The sequence below is a fragment of the Neoarius graeffei genome, chromosome 3 (assembly GCF_027579695.1).
Source record: "Neoarius graeffei isolate fNeoGra1 chromosome 3, fNeoGra1.pri, whole genome shotgun sequence".
In the NCBI taxonomy this organism is placed as follows: Eukaryota; Metazoa; Chordata; class Actinopteri; order Siluriformes; family Ariidae; genus Neoarius; species Neoarius graeffei.
In genome coordinates, this window is record NC_083571.1 from 19,927,852 (window position 1) to 19,946,241 (window position 18,390).

Sequence of the window (18,390 nt, forward strand, 5' to 3'; positions counted from 1 at the left end):
AAATGTAGTTTTTTCCTGTCATGGAAGTGCACTTGTATAAAGAGGAGGAAGCAATTTGCATTACAGCCGTGAATGAGGATTCAAAATGGCGGCTCGGCTCGGTTTTCCCTTTCGGGCGCTCTCGTTTTCTGTTAGAATTTGGTAAAGAAAAGAATAAATATATTATTTACCAGCTTAAGGTCGGTCCATATGGTGAAATATCGTGACCGTGGCCTTGAAAGTACTGACCGAGGCCCTCTGGGCCGAGGTCAGTATTCAAGACCTTGGTCACAGTATTTCACGATACGGACCTCCCAGCTGGTAAATAACACACATGTATCCTTACCGTAATCACACACATGCAAACACACACACCTTAATGTAATCACAAGTGTATTTTGATTCATATGCAAACACACACACACACACACACACACACCTTAATGTAATTACAAATGTATTTTGACTTGTATGCAAACACACGCCATAATGTAATCACAAGTGTATTTTAATTCATATTTATTCATATTTAACCACACACAATACCTTGATGTAACCACACATAATGTGGTTTATGATGATTGTATTTTGATTCAAAGCCAGTCATGTTGATTTTCAGTAAAGAATTAATGAAGTTGATATTGCAAATAGATTGGTCAAAGCTTTATACTGTTAATGGAACTCTGAAGCATGTGTTGAACTAGAAGTAACCTTAAACCAGAATATGTCTGTGAAGGTTCTCAGTTATCCAGGTCATCGTAAACCATAGGTGCTAAAGAAGGCAACAGGACTTGCTTGAAAAACCAGCAATCAACCTTGTTTGGATGTTAAACCAGAATCGAGCCTTGTTTGGATGTGTATTTTGGAATGACCTTAAAAGCCTTGTTTGGATATATATTTGTCACTTAGCACAGATGGTTTGTTTTAATAGCGGAGCTCCTGCAGAACCCCATAGGCATAGTGTGTGGATACATAAAGAAACCCATCGAGTTGTTTTCTGATGTTTCGGTCCTGTGCGTGCCTCCCACCATACCAGTGTTATAATTACCAGTCCTACACACCGCCTAGTGGCCAGTGTTAGCCGGTAAAGAAATAAAACAAAAGAGGCTGGCTATGATGTAAAAACATTTCTACAACCCAGAAACAGATAGGAACTCCACTTTTAGGCAGTGCCTAAATCTGTACATTATTAAGAATGATCAGGGTCTGTCCTTGAATTAAGAACACTGCAGTTCACTTTGGAAATATTGGAAAAGAGAGGCTGAAATGTATCCTAAGTCTGGCATTGGTGGAATACTATAAAAATGGATGATTTGAGATTTGGAACCAGTTCACTCTGCAGACTGTACTTGGCTTTTATTAATTGATTTAATAAAGGTCTAAACTTTTCTGCAACCTCTTTGACTTTGAATCATTTTTGCTTGAGAGAGTTTCCACGAAAGTAACCATCCCAGACGTCAAAGGAACTGTGAGCTGAAAGAGAAAACATTCCGAGAAAATTGCAGAAGCACGAATTAATGTAGAGAGCTATTCAACGTATCAAAACTTTTCAGATCTTATTGAAACAGATTCCACTGACAAAGGCTCATTTGGTGGAACAAATGTTTATTGTATGTGCATATCTTATAAATTTTCAAGCACCTATATTAAGACAGTGAGTTAAAATGACAGTCATTATAGTTTTTAATTTGTGATTTCAACAACGTGAAATTAAATTTTATAGATTAGGCTAGGCTTTGATGATATGGAGTCTTAGATTAGTGGTTTTACTCCATACACTTGTTATTGCATTAACAATGACTATGTACATTTCCATCATTTTGGGCACTGCTAATTTGGGTACTTTGTTAATTTTTTGTACTACACCATACCATTTAAATAATCACTTGTGTCTTAGTGAGGACAGAGTAGAATAAGCAATTCCTAGTTTACTAATTCTTTTGATTCCATATTTAACTCTGGGATAAGCTAATTTGTTAGAATTAGAAGATAACAGATCATCATAATAAAACTTCTCAAGTCTGAGCAAATTGAGGTTCCAGAAATCCTTATTGTATTCAACTCTTCTCACAAACAAGTTTATTTTTATAGCGCTTTTAACAATAGACATTGTTGCAAAGCAGCTTTACAGAATTTTAAGACTTTAAACATGAGCTAATTTTATCCCTAATCTATAACAAGTGTTTGCAATCTGAAGCTACAACTTCTGCAGTTGTTGCATCTGATAATATTTATGATTCTCATTGATAATTAAAAATCCATCTACCTTTTTGATGATAGTCTTTTTAAAGCTCTTTCTAATGTCTCATTATGGTGTGGGTGGATTTTCTTTACTTCAATAGAACCATCATCTATCAGTCCCTTGGGGAAGCTCCTAGGAAGGGATGATATTTGAAAACAAAAAAAATCCACATTTGTGTACTTTGTTCATCATTTCCATATATTGTTGAATAATGTCTCCTTCAGATTTGATGCCATGTCTCATGTGTCCAGTTTCAATTTTGCTGTTGTACCCTAGTATTTCACTTATTGCTTTGGTGGGACTTGTAGTTTCCTTCATGAGAGCATGCCTACATTGGGATGCAGTTATCCTGGGAGACCTTTCAATAAACCACTGTTTACTCTGTTACTGATCCCTCATTAGGGGCAACACAGTGGTGTAGTGGTTAGCGCTGTCGCCTCACAGCAAGAAGGTCCGGGTTCGATCCCCGTGGCCGGCGAGGGCCTTTCTATGCGGAGTTTGCATGTTCTCCCCGTGTCCGCGTGGGTTTCCTTCGGGTGCTCCAGTTTCCCCCACAGTCCAAAGACATGCAGGTTAGGTTAACTGGTGACTCTAAATTGACCGTAGGTGTGAATGTGAGTGTGAATGGTTGTCTGTGTCTATGTGTCAGCCCTGTGATGTGATGACCTGGCGACTTGTCCAGGGTGTACCCCGCCTTTCGCCTGTAGTCAGCTGGGATAGGCTCCAGCTTGCCTGCGACCCTGTAGAAGGATAAAGCAGCTAGAGATAATGAGATGAGATGATCCCTCATTGCCTCCTCAATCAGTTTGATATATTCTTCTTGTATGCTGAGTTTGTGAAGAATTGCATCAGCTTTTGAAATAATATAATGGAGTGATGCTGGACTTGACTTGATTGGACTGACAGTTTCTTTAAGGTCTGGCATGATATTTTTGATATCCACATTGAAGCTGGGCAGCACGGTGGTGTAGTGGTTAGCACTGTCGCCTCACAGCAAGAAGGTCCGGGTTCGAGCCCCATGGCCGGCGAGGGCCTTTCTGTGCGGAGTTTTCATGTTCTCCCCGTGTCCACGTGGGTTTCCTCCGGGTGCTCCGGTTTCCCCCACAGTCCAAAGACATGCAGGTTAGGTTAACTGGTGACTCTAAATTGACCGTAGGTGTGAATGTGAGTGTGAATGGTTGTCTGTGTCTATGTGTCAGCCCTGTGATGACCTGGCGACTTGTCCAGGGTGTACCCTGCCTTTCGCCCGTAGTCAGCTGGGATAGGCTCCAGCTTGCCTGCGACCCTGTAGAAGGATAAAGCGGCTAGAGATAGAGATGAGATGAGACATTGAAGCTGTAAGCCAGGTATGGGTCATCAGCAGGCATGACATCAGGCAATTCTTGTGTAAGCAGTGTATTTACATCTTTGCTTTTTTTGTGCTATGTAATATATGGGTGGCATTGGTTTTCCATGGCTGGCATAAAATGTCTAAGTTAATTTTACATTCATTTACAATCATGCTTTCATTATTCCCTCAGACGACATGAGGAAGAAACATGGAGAGGAACCAGACACAAAAGGGAACCCATTCTCATCTGGGCAACAATAGACAACATGACTATAACATTAACAGTTTTAACATGAAGTCAGTTTCGTTGATGTTATAAACTGTTCATGACAACTGCAGTCTTAAAGTTAGCAAGTCAACTGTAGTCCTCAGCCATAAAAGCATTACTGTAAGTGTCCAGAGCATCCTACAAGTGTGACTTTCAACGGTCCACATGGGGACATCCTCCACAGGAGTGATGCGATGAGACTCCAACCAGACACAGGGCACCAGGATAGATCAGGCAGGTCCGAGGAGCAGAAGAGGTCAGCATCTCGATCCCAGGACCGACATGTAACTCAGAGGGACAGATTGGGAAGGTGGGGGAGAGACAGAGAAAACACAGGTTGTTAGGTATGGCCAGTGTCACCTGAATAAGTAGGAACATAACTAAAAGGGGAGAGCCAGAGGGTAACACACGGATGAGGGAGCCCCAGGACATAAATCAGCCAGCCACTACACCATCAAAAAACTTGAGTGAGCAAGCGAGTGGGAGACTGACAGCATCCATACATCCCAGTTTGCCAAAACACTATGTCTGAGGACCCTCCAGATCTACTCCTTTACCTCATAAACACCATTAACAAAAGGCTTGACTAAACAGATATGTTTTCAGCCTAGACTTAAATGCTGAGATTGTGTCTGATTCCCGAACATTACTTGGAAGGCTGTTCCATAACTGTGGGGCTTTGTAAGAAAAGGCTCTGCCCCCTGATGTAGCCTTCACTATATGAGGTACCAGCAGATAACCTGCACCTTTTGATCAAAGTAGGCATGGTGGGACATATAGGACCAGAAGTTCGCTCAGGAACTGTGGAGTGAGACCATTCAGTGCTTTAAAGGTCAATAGTATGAGACCGACCCAAATGACTAGAATTTAGCCCCTAACTGAAGCTACTTCAGTCCAAGTGAATCACCCTTAAATTAATCTGTAGTGTTCCTCCACAGAGCAGGCCATTCAACTAAATGAATGTAGCAGATGCATGATTCCTCAAATGCAACACTTTATTAAGAATTCATTTCAATATAAAAATATATTTAAAACATGCAACTGTAGCTCCAGTATAACTTGTATGAATTGGGCCTCAAGAGGCAGCAGTGTAGCAATGCGACATAGGCTCAGTCCCCCTAACCCCACAAACCAAACAAATAATCACAGCACTCTACAGCAAAAGCCAAATTAAAAAAATACGAACCCAAATAATAAATACACACTCAATAAAACCTGTTACAAGAGACACCCAAATGAAAATAACCCACAGCCAACAAAAAACAAGATATGCATGTAAACCAGCACACTTGCCTCCCCCCTTAGATGTAATTACCCAAGCCAGTACTGAGAGATTACAGTGCAATATTAAAAAAAAAAAAATTATCCAAAATCAAAATGGACTTATCGGACAATACAAACAAACACAAAACAAACAGACACACAGACAAACCAACACTCAAGCACAGCACAGTTAATGCAAGACACAAACGACACCATTCACCCTCACACAAGTAGGAGACATGTCACCATGCACGCACAACGTAGACACCAAACATACCACAAGCACACCAAGCCACCATACAATGGCCCACAGGAAAAGTGGAGAGCAGCGGCCTTAGATTAAGACCCGTAAAGGTAGTTTAGAAACGTTAAGCCAAGTAGCAGTAGAAAGCAGCAACCGCATGCAGCATATGTAGCAAGCAGAATCGAAACAGCAAAGCGGCAACAGCAAAGCAGCAGCCAACAAGTTTCTGTGGCGGTGCGTTTTGAGCTTACGACCAGGAAGCACTATAGTCGTCCCACACAACACAGCCTCGAACTCGAAAATATTAACCCCGAATCTCAAGGTCCACTTTCAAGCGTAGAAGCCCTTGACAAACATCCAGCATACCTGGACAAACACAGCCAGCCTACCCGTCTCCACACAAACGTGAGCTGCAATCATGACACCTGTGCCTTAAAAAGGCCAACTGCACTGATGGCTAAATTAATGCCACGCCCCCGTTCTCACCTCCATTGCACTTCGTTCTACTACAAGTAGTATTTTATAATCAATACGAAATTTGATTGGGAGCCAATGCAGTGTGGAGAAGATGGCGGTGATGTGGTCATATTTTCTAGTTCTAGTATGGGCTCTTGCTGCTGTATTTTGAACTAACTGGAGCTTGTTTATGCACTGTAACAAGAGTTCTAGGTGGGTGGAGCACAGAAGCACGGCAGGCCAGAACTGAGTTCTCAAAGACTCTTTATTTAGCTTTTCAGCGTTAAACTACACACGCACGCACACAAGCATCCAGGTTGGGGAGAACATCTCTTCCTCCGCTCTCCGTCTCCTCTTATAGGGCGCGGTCACTGGGGAAGACACACAAACAGGTTAATTCCCATCAGATGCAGTGATTCCTCCACTTACCTTCCCTGACTCTGCCCTCCATTCACAGACCAACACTTGACCATGCCCCCGCTGCCACATACCCCCACCACCCAACTCAGGCCGGGCAGCTGTCCAGCCTGCTGCCAACTCCCCCCCGATGGGAGAGGAAGTCCACCACAACCATCTGCACCCCCGGCCTGTGGACCACCTCAAACTTAAATGGCTGGAGTGCCAGATACCAACGGGTGATCCGCGCATTGGCATCCTTCATGCGGTGGAGCCACTGCAGGGGTGCGTGGTCCGACCAGAGGGTGAAAGGGTGCCCCAGCAGATAGTAGCGGAGGGCAAGGCATTCCTTCTCTATGGTGCTGTACCTGCCCTCATGCACCGACAGCTTGCGGCTGATGTACAGCACCGGACGGTCCTCCCCCTCCACCTCCTGGGACAGAACCGCCCCCAGCCCTCTGTCCGATGCGTCCATCTGTAAAACAAGGGGGAGAGAAAAGTCAGGGGAGTATAACAGTGGCCCCCCACACAGTGCAGCCTTTACCTTAGAAAAAGCCTGCTGGCATTGCTCCGTCCACTGGACTGGATCTGGTGCCCCCTTTTTAGTGAGATCAGTCAGCGGGCTGGTGACGTCTGAATAATTAGGTATAAACCTACGATAGTAGCCAGCCAGCCCCAGGAACAGCCTCACCCCCTTTTTGGTCTTGGGCCTCAGGCAGGCCGCAATCGCTGCTGTCTTATTGATTTGGGGACGCACCTGCCCATTACCCAAGTGGAAGCCCAGATACCGTACTTCCACCCGCCCAATCGCACACTTCTTCTGTGAGCCCCACGTGCCTCAGCGACCCCAGGATGGCCCTCAGGTGTTTTAGGTGCCGTGGCCAGTCATTACTATAATAATAATAATAATAATAATAATTATTATTATTATTAACAATAAAAATAAATAATAATTAATAATAATAATAATAATAATAATGTCATTTAAGTATGCGACCACATAGGTGGCGTGGGGGCGGAGGACCCTATCCATAAGCCGCTGGAACGTAGCGGGTGCCCCAAACAACCCAAACGGAAGTGTGACAAACTGGTGTAAGCCAAACAGTGTGGAAAAGGCCGTTTTCTCACAGGACAGTGGAGTCAAGGGGATCTGCCAATATCCCTTTTTCAAATCCAGCATCGAATAAAAACGAGCCATGCCTAGTCGATCAAGCAACTCGTCAATACGAGGCATTGGGTATGCGTCAAATTTAGACACCATGTTGACTTTTCTATAGTCCACACAGAACCGGACCGACCCATCGGCCTTGGGAACCAAGACCACCGGACTGCTCCAGTCACTGTGGGACTCGAGCATGGCCTCGAGTTCTTCCCGAACCACCTTTTTCTTGTGTTTGGGCAGTCTGTAAGGGCGGCTGCGCACTACCACCCCAGGGGGCATCTCAATGTGGTGTTCTATGAGGTGGGTGCGGCCGGGCAGGGGCGAGAATACGTCAGAAAATTCTGTTTGCAACCGGGTGACCTCCGCGAGCTGGGTCGGGGAGAGGTGGGCTCCACAGGGGACCGGAGCGGTGGGTGATGCCGATTTTCCCTTTGGAACCTCCAGCCCCAGCTCCGCCTTCTTTGGAACCACCGACACCAGTGCCACGGGGACCTCCTCGCTCCAACGTTTTAACAGATTGAGGTGGTATACCTGTAATGCCCCACCCCTGTCCATTTGCCTCACCTCATAGTCAATGTCCCCGACTCGCCGTGTGACCTCAAAGGGTCCTTGCCACTGGAGATTAATTTAGAGCTCAACGTGGGCAATAACATGAGTACTTTGTCTCCCAGTGTGAATTCCCTAAGGCGCGTGCCCCTGTTGTACAGGCGGACTTGACGTTCTTGAGCCTGCCGCAAATTCTCCTGGGTTAGGTGCGAGTGTGTGGAGTTTTGTGCACAGGTCAATAATGTATTGAATTTCATTTTTCCTTGGGGAAGGTCCCTCCTACCAGTTTTCCCGCAGCACATCTAGAATGCCACACGGCTTACGCCCATATAATAATTAGAATGGGGAGAACCCCGTGGAGGCTTGTGGGACCTCTCGCACTGCAAAAAGCAGGGGCTTGAGCCATTTATCCCAGTTATGTGCGTCCTCGCTTACAAATTTTTAAATTGTTTTTGAGGATGTGATTAAACCATTTGACTAAGCTTTCCGTTTGTGGGTGATAAACGCTGGTGTGGATCGGCTTGATTCCCAATAACCCATACAGTTCGCGCAGTGTGCGTGACATAAACGTAGTGCCTTGATCAGTCAGAATCTCTTTGGGGATTCTGACTCAGGAGATGATGCGGAAGAGCGCTTCCGCAATACTATCTGCGGAGATATTGCGGAGTGGCACTGCTTCTGGGTGTCGCGTTGCATAGTCCACCAGAACTAAAATAAAGCGATACCCTCGTGTTGACGGATCTAATGTCCCGACGAGATCCATCCCAATTCTTTCGAACAGGGTCTCGATTAATGGTAGAGGGCGCAAAGGCGCTTTTGGGATGGCTGCTGGATTTACTAACTGGCATTTGCGGCATGCCGTACACCACCTACGGACATCGCCATGAATCCCTGGCCAATAGAACCAAAACATTATTTGGGCTAGTGTTTTATCCTGCCCTAAGTGTCCAGCCATGGGATTAAAGTGAGCCGCCTGGAATACCAATTCCCGGCGGCTCTTTGGGATCAAAAGTTGGGTTACTCGTTCCTTCGTCTGAGTGTCCTGCGTCACTCGGTATAACCTATCCTTAATAATGGAAAAATAGGGGAAGGACGGGGTGGCGTTTGGCTGGAGCGTTTGACCATCGATTACTCTCACTTGGCCAAACGCATGCCGCAGAGACTCATCTTGCAATTGCTCTAATGGAAAATCTGCAAGGGATTCCCCAAGAGAGGGAGGAGGAGCCTGCTGTTCCTCACTCTGATGTGGTGATGACGTAGATGGCTCTGTGACAGCTGCTCCTGCTAATGCCACACCGGGACCTCCCCCTGCTGAACTACGGCAGGACCCACTCTTCACTAAGTGTGTCATTAAGTCCCAAAATCCCGGCCAATCAGTCCCCAAAATTATAGAGTGGGTAAGGCAAGGATTAACCGCTGCCTGTACTCTAAATTTCTCCCCTCAAAACAGAATGTGGACTGACACTAAAGGGTAGTTGTGAACATCCCCGTGCACACACAACACCTTCACCAACTGTGCTCTGCCCAATGCCTCATCTTGCACCAGGCTTTGGTGGATTGAGGTCTGATTACAGCCGGAGTCCACCAAAGCCTGATACATATCCCCTTGGATACTCACTGGTATGCCATACGCTCCGGCCCGATCGAGGGCGGTTCCTGGCGCGTTGGGGATCCGGACCACCACGCCCACCTCCATCGCCGAGCACTGATGCTGGAGGTGCCCCGGCTCCCTGCAGCGCCAGCACACCGGCCCAGGCTCTCTCTCTGCACTGGTGTTCTGGATATCACTCACCTGAGGGGGGGAAGACACAGACACAGAAGTAGGAAACTGTAGGACACCGCGGGTGCGGTGGGCCGGCTGGGGTGGAGCCGGACCCCGCCTCCACGGTGGGGGAATGAGGTGAGGGCGAGGAACAGGAGGGGGGAGAGAGAGAGAGAGGAGAGGGGGAGACACGCTGTCCTGCCGTTGGAATGGCCGCCATATGGTCTTCTGCCAGCTCAGTGGCCTGATCCAGTGACGCTGGGCAATGGCACTGGACCCACTCCGCGGTCCCTTCCGGAAGTCGAGTGACAAACTGCTCCAGTGCCACCAGATCGATGATTTCCTCGGTGTAGCGGTTGTCGGCCCTCAGCCACCAGCAGCAGGCATCCCGGAGTTGCTGGCCAAATGCGAATGGCCGGCCAACCTCCTCCAGGCACAGCGCGCGGAAGCGCTGCCACTGCTGCTCCAGAGTGCGACCCACCCGCTGGAGGACGGCACTGCAGAGGTCCGCGTAGACCAGCTGGCTGTCAGCGGGGAGCTGTAGCGCGGCCAGCTGCACCTCACCCGTGACCAGGGGGAGGAGGCGCCCCACGCGCTGTTCCATCAGCCAACCCCATGCCTCTACTGCCTGCTCAAAAAGAGCGAGGAAGGCCTCGGGGTCATCGTGCAGGCCCATCTTCATAAGGGTGAGGTGGGGAGGGCCCGTGGAGGTGGTGGACCCCGCTGACGTGAGTAGGTGCCGGAATGCCTGGCGGTCTTCTTGCTGCGCCAATGCCAGGGCTTCGAACCTTTGCTCCTGTTCTTTCCGGAGGGCGACCAGCGCCTGGTGCTGGCTCTGTTGGGCCGTGGCAAGGGCATGTTAATTCACATCAGGTGTAGTGATTCTGCCACTTACCTTCCCTGACTCCGCCCTCCGGTCACAGACCGATGCTTGACCATGCCCCCACTGCCACAACCACCTAGCAAGCTCTCCAGTTCTAGTAACACTAGTAAAACCTCTAGCAAGAAGAGTAAAACCTCCCGAGCTGCTTCCGTTGCACACATACAGGCTGAAGTAGAACGAGCCGCTTTGAAAGCGCAAGCAAACGCGCTGCAAGAAAAACATGCGCTTGACTTCGAAGAAGTGCAGTTAAAGGCATGAAAGGAGACATTAACTCTGATGACTAATTTGGCTATTGCAGATGCAAAAGTGCAAGTTTTTAGCTCATTGCAGGAACAGCAAAGCCATGGGTCTAAAGCTGAATCCGAAATTACAGCCTCATCTAGAACATCTACTGATTTCATACCACCTGCAACAGTTCAAAAGGCTCCAAGCATACAGAAAATATCCCCAGCTCCTTTACCTCTGTCAGTGCCTCCAGATTCACATCCTCCTGTAGCACCAATGGTTAAATCTGAGGGGAAAAGTCCAAGACCAATCTCTAGTGAAGAGCCTAACCTTCAAACCAGTGCTCTTACTGAGGTGATGAGAAGACAAAATGAGATCACTGAAATGCTTGTAAAACAGCAGAGATTGTATCTTCTGCCATCTATAGACATTCCTGTTTTTGATGGTGATCCCCTTCAATTCAGATCCTTTATCAAAGCATTTGAACAAGGAATAGAGACCAAAACAGATAACATGCAGGACAGGCTTTATTATTTGGAGCAATTTACAGCTGGTCAGCCCAGAATCTTAGTGCAGAGTTGTATGCACATGAGTCCACAAACCGCATATGGAGAAGCAAAAAGGCAACTTGAGTGGAACTTTGGAAACAGAGTGAAAATAACATCTGCTTTCATAAACAAGGCTTTGAATTGGTCAGTCTTGAAGTCTGATGATGCTTCAGCTTTATGGTCTTACACATTATTCTTAAGAAGCTGTTTTAACACAATGGATGAAGCTGGTTTTATTGATGAGCTGGAAAATTCGACCAACATGAGAATTCTTGTTTCAAAATTGCCTTTCAGACTTCGTGATAAGTGGTGAATGATGGTCTGTGATATTAGAGAGAAGCGCAATCGCAGAGCAAGATTTAAAGACCTTCTTGACTTCCTTGAAAAGCAAATGAGGGCTGCACTAGATCCAGTCTATGGCAAGAATCAGAACCCAAAAGAAAAGGTTGCTTTGAAACCAGCAAAATCAACTTTTAAAACTAAAAGCAGCAATTTTGCTACCTCTGTGGCTCCAGTGTCAGAACAGGCCAGTAGCAAACAGAAATTGGATCATAACCAGTTAAATCATGAAGCTGGAAATGCTGTTCAAACTCTGTGCTTGTTTTTGCAACAAAATACACTCGATGGATAAATGTGAGTCTTTCAAACAGAAATCCAATAAAGAAAAGATAGAATTCCCCAAGAATAGAGGTTTGTGCTTTGGTTGCTTGAAAAAAGGGCACGAGTAAGAACTGTCTGAAACGTCTGTCATGCCACACCTGTAACAAAAATCACCCTACTGTTCTGCACATAGAACATAAAAAATTTCCACCTAAAGCTGAACCTAAAGAACAATCTGTGTCAAATGCTCTTGTGTTTTTAGATGCTGGGAACCAAAATGGGGCCAGGTCAAAAGAATGTGCACTGTCTGTTGTTCCAGTGAAAGTGAAGTTGGACAAAGGAACCAAGATTGTGGAGACATATGCCTTTCTTGATCCTGGCAGCTCTGCAACATTTTGCACTGAAGCACTGATGATGCAGCTAAATGCAATTGAACAGAAAGTGGAAATACTGCTTAGGACTATGGGGCAGGAAAAGCCTGTGAGTAGTTTTAAGCTATCTGGATTGGAAGTGGCTGCTCTAAAAGAAAAGGAGTATTTGAGGCTACCTGATGTGTATGGACCCTTTTCACGTGACGTCATGACAAACGCAGCCGCCATTTTGGACATGTACTACCAGTAGTTTACCACAGCCAGCATTGAGGAACGGCAGCAAAGAAAGTGTTTATTTTCAGCAAGACTTCCATCATGCCACTATATTGTTGTGCACCTGGATGTAGTAACCATCAACAAACAAGGCAAGGGTTATCATTTTATCGGATCCCGGTAGATGCTGACCGATGGAGAAGATGGATAGCGGCCATAAACAGGAAAGATTGGCCCTCGGCATACCAGCGCCTGTGCAGTGATCACTTTGTTGGAGGTAAGACGAATAAAATTAGCCAGAAAAGGCATTACATTGCTGTTAACATTCTGTGGCGGCGAGTGTGTAACCAAATAGGCTAAAATAACCCATAACGCCTCTTTGTTCTTCTGTAGTAGCTATTAGCTAACGACATTAGCTAGCGTTGTGTTCCTTTGCTGTTGGTAGACTATAGGACAGATCAGAGGCAGTGTCCTACAAACAGCGCTTAATTTGAGGGGGAGCAAGCCGGAGCGCGCTCCGGAACCTTGGGCGTTGGCTCCGGCAGCTATTTACACTGGATCCGGTGATCCGACACCTCTTTTGACTATGTAACAAAATAATAATAATAATAATAATAATAATAATAATAATAATAATAATTAAATAAAAAAATGCAAGTTTATTTAGTGTTAATGTCTGATTTTGATATCTGTCTTGTTGGTGATTTCTCTCATGAAACGACATCCACAAAATATCTGCAGATGAACTTAATTTGCAGTGTTATTACAAAACATGCCCAGAAGCGCAGCACCGCGCCCGCCTCCCCCGCTCTTTTTTTCCGCACCAGAGCCGCTCATCCTCTGAGCTCCGGGACCTCCCACTTTACAAATTAAGCACTGCCTACAAATAAGTGTTTAAAACAAGAGGAACATGTATTTGTCTCTTAAATCCAGGCCGTTCCCTGTAATCTGTAACAACGGTTGGAGAAAGTAGTGAGTGCACAAACCATAGAAGGTAAACTGTACACAGTGCCAGGGCAGTGTGATGGTAAACGTCGCTCTCTAAGCCTGCTAACCTCAATTTTTGAAAATACCTCTCCCTCTGCTCGCCCTGTAAATGCCCTACGTCGCTGGATAGCGAAGGTGTTTTCTGCATCTCGCTCCTTTTTCTTGTATGTTCTCCGTTTGTCGCCTTCCTTGCATTCAAACCAATTCGAGCCGAAGTCCGCTACATGTCCAAAATGGTGATCGCGTTTATGAAGGTCACGTGACTGAAAAGGGTCTATACTCAAAAGTCCATCCCTGTCACTAAAGAAAATGTTCCTAAAGAGGAAGAATTAAGAAAATGGCCTTACCTGAGTGATGTTGAATTGACACCAATGCAAGTATTGGGCTGCTGATTGGTGTGAATGCTTCTAAAGCACTTGAGCCCTGGAGAGTAGTGAACAGTGAGGGTAGTGGGCCCTATGCTGTACAGACTCATCTTGGGTGGGTCATCAGTGGGCCTCTTGGCCATGTTAAAGTTGGTGACGGGCATGTTGCTGCCTTAGTCCAGGTCAGTCGCATCTCCATAGGCAACTTGGAAGAAATGTTGGTTAGACAGTACAACCAAGATTTTGTGGAACAGCACTGTAATGAACATGCAGAAATGTCTGTGGAAGATAAACAGTTTATGGACATAATGTCAAAGTCAGCTGTTCTTAAAGATGGACATTATCACTTGAAATTACCTTTTTGTAAGTGTGACATAAGAATGCCCAACAACAAACATGTGGCCCAGCAGAGGGCGCAATACCTGCTGAAAAAGTTTCAAAGAGACCAATCATTTTTTAATGATTACAAAGAGTTCACGCATAATGTCAATGCAGAAGGACATTCGGAGATCATACCACAAGATCAGCTGAAACATGAAGAGGGAAAGGTGTGGTATATACCTCATCATGGGGTCTACCACCCCCACAAGAAGACACTATGTGTTGTGTATGATTGTGCCTCAACTTTTGCTGGAACTTCACTGAACAAAGAGCTCCTACAAGGGCCAGATTTGACTAACACCTTGCTTGATGTTCTCATTCGTTTTTGCTAGGGCCCAATAGCCCTTATGACGAACATTAAAGGGATGTTCCATCAAGTTGTAGAGGCTAAAGAACATGTCAATTACCTTCGCTTTCTCTGGTGGCCTGATGGCAAAATCACAAAAGACCTTGCTGAGCACAGAATGTTAGTCCACATCTTTGGGGCGGTATCATCCCCCAACTGTGTCACTTATGCTCTTTTAAAGACCACTGATGACAATCAACATCTCTATCCAGAAGAGGTCATAAATACAATCAATCAGACAGAATTTTTATGTTGATGATTGCCTTAAGTCCATCCAGTCTGTAGAGCAGGGCATCTTTCAGTGCACCCTTCCTGCACTGTTCTCCAAATCGAAATTATGGATTTGATCAACTGGTCACTTCACGCAATTGACACAATCTTCTCGACGAGAAGTCTGGGTTTGGGGGAACCTGCCTGTCCTGCCGGAACGTTTGCAGCCGGATACACCATGGATGCCTGGGAGAAGTGGCGTGTGGTGTGCTTGGCGATTCTTTCCGTGGAGGACATTGAGGATATTTACCTATTCGGAACCATGATCACAGGATTTTTGCTGATTGGACTTGGCATTGCCCTGGTGTATCGAGGAAATCAGTTAACGGTGGCAGCTGTTCAAAGCCCCACAAAGCTGCCTGACATGATTGAGGCGGTGGGCAGAGCTGTCGGCGCTCAGACTGTGGCTGTTCAGAACTTGAGTCACAACATTGATAACATCATGGAGAAGTTGATGGTTTTGCAAAGAGAAATGGATCATTTTGGTGGCCAGAATGGACTAGCGGGTTAAGCAAAAAAGGACACGTCTTCCCATCTTAAGTCTAAACAAATTCCAATCTTATCTTGGCTCTCCCAGCCAGCACTGCCTTCAAGGCCGTCGCTGTAGAAACGCGATTCTCTCCCTGGAGTTCACTGCAGTGAGACTCTGTGTGTGTGTTTTTTTCCTATACTTATTTTCTGTCTGTACTATGAAAGCTAAGTTGAACCGGAGTCAAATTCCTTGTGTGTGTAATATACCTGGCAATAAAGTGCTTCTGATTCTTTACCAGCAGCTCACTGACGTGTGTGCCAAAGGTGGATTCAGACTCGATAAGTGGGTGTGCAATGACCGTTCTATCCTCTCCCAGATCCCTGAGGAAAATCGAGCCAAAGATGTTAAGATGCTGAACATCTGCCGGGACCAGCTTCCCATGGAAAGAGCTCTGGGAGTCCAGTGGGATGTTAAGCGGGATGTCTTCACCTTCAGCATAATGAACAAACACAAGCCACTAACAAGACGTGGAATTCTGTCTAGTGTAAGCTCTATTTATGACCCCTTGGGCTTCTTGGCTCCTGTCATTCTCCCTGCAAAACAAATTCTGCAGCATTTGTGCAAAATGAAGTTTGGATGTGATGAGGCTATTCCAGCAGAGATGGCACAAGCTTGGCAAAGATGGACGGATGACTTAGTTCTGCTTGACACGTTCAGTGTCAGAAGATGTTTCGCACCCAATGAGTTTGGTGAGATAAGAATGGCACAGCTGCATCACTTCTGTGATGCCAGCGAAGCTGGATTTGGTGCTGTCATACCTTTGGCTATTTAATAGCAAACAAGAAGTGTGTGTGGCCTTTGTTACTGGTAAAGCAAGGGTGGCACCACTAAAACAAGTCACCATACCACGTCTTGAACTTACCATGGCAGTTTTAGCTGTGCGCTTGAACAAAATGCTGTCTGCTCAACCTGTGTGATTCAGTCTTCTGGTCTGACAGCATGACCGTTTTAAAGTACATTGCAAACACAACCATATGGTTTAAGACATATGTGGCCAATAGAGTGTCCATCATATGTACACTGTCCAATGTCACTCAGTGGAGATACATCAGCACCAAGCTGAACCCAGCTGATGCAGCCTCTCGAGGCATAAAGGTTGGCCCTTTCCTAAAATCTTCCACCTGGATCAGTGGCCTGGATTTCTTCACCAAACCTGAAGTCCAGTAGCCTGTAGTCATGCATGAAACATCTGTCCAGTTAGAAGCTGATCCAGAGGTGAAGAGCGAGGTTTTGTGTGCAGCTGTATGGAAGGAAGAGGTGTGTCCCACCAGTAAGCTGCTGATGTATTTCTCCAGCTGGGCAAAGCTTAAAAGAGCTGTGGCATGGATCCTGAAACTAAAAGACTTAAGCTGCAAATAAAAACAAAGCAGAAGTTACAGAACATAAACTGTGGAAATGAAATTTGTGTTAAACAAAAAAACAAACAGAACTCACTGTTCACAACTGACGACCTGTCTTTGGCAGAGGAAGCCATAGTGTGCTTTGTACAGAAGAAACATTATGGCGATGAAATGGCTGCCTTGAGCTCTGGTGCTGTGAGGAAGTTAAGTCATCTGTACAAGCTTGATCCAGTTGTTTCTGATGGCGTGTTGAGAGTGGGCGGCAGATTAAGCAAGTCAGCCTTACCTGAGGAAATGAAACATCCTGCAATCTTGCCCAAAAAAAGCCATGTCTCAAAGCTCATTCTTCAACACGTCCATGAAAAAGTTGGTCATAGAGGAAGAAACCACATACTTTCCACACTTCGTCGTCACTACTGGATCCCTCATGCCAACGCAGCAGCTAGAAAGGTCATCAAAAAATGCATGGTGTGCCAAAGACAACGGCAAAGGCTAGGTGAGCAAAAGATGTCTGATCTTCCTTTTGACAGAATCTCAGCTGATCTACCACCATTTACACATGTTGGTGTTGATTACTTCAGACCAATAGAAGTAAAAAGTGGCCAAAGTCTTGTTAAAAGATGCAGGGTCCTTTTCACTTGCCTAACCTGTCATGTAGTTCACCTGGAGGTGGCGCATTCTCTTGATACAGATATTAAACGCCATCAGGAGATTCATCTGCCGCAGAGGACAAGTCAAGGCTTGTTGGTCAGACAACGGGACCAACTTTGTCAGCTCCAACCGTGAGTTAAAACAAGCCATACTAGAACTGAATCAAAGCAGAATCCATAGTAGTCTAACACAAGATGGTATAAAGTGGACCTTTAACCCGCCCTACGGGGCCCATCATGGTGGTGTATGGGAGCACTTAGTACAAGAAGTAAAAAGAGTGTTGTACTCTGTCACAAACCTACAAGTGCTAGATGATGAATCCTTGCATACAGTGTTATGTGAAGTGGAGGCAATACTGAATGACCGCCCAATCACCCCTTCCTCTAATGATCCCAATGATATTGAAGCTTTAATTCCAAATCACTTGCTCCAACTGAAAGGCAAACCCATCCTGCCACCGGGGTTATTCAGGAAAGAGAACCTGTATGTCCAGAGATGGTGGAGACAAGTCCAATACATTGTGGACTTGTTCTAGAAGAGGTGGGTGAGGGAATACCTTCCTATGTTGCAAGAGAGAAAGAAATGGAACAGAACTCACAGGAACTTTGCCATCGGTGGTGATGTGCTCGTTGTAGACAAATCTGCACCGAGAAATTCTTGGCCTATTAGACGCATCATTGAAACCATGGCAGATTCTAAAGGATTTGTTTGGCGTATTCGTATCAAGACAAATGAATGAATTGGAAAAGCTAATCAGCAAAGTCTGCCTTTTAATGGAGGCGGTGTAGAGGTAACAGTAAATGTCTGCCTCCAACTGAGTCAAGTTCTGGAACCTCTGGCTCTGCATATACACTGATGCTCATCTACTGACATGCTTTACATCTCATTACGCAACACACCTTTTTGAACACAAGCATACAGTCTATTAGAAACACATGGACCATTAGTCTTTTTCAGTTTTGACTTTGAATTTTCAAAAAGACATCTATGGACAATTTATAAGAGAAATGAAAATAACCTTTTTTGATAT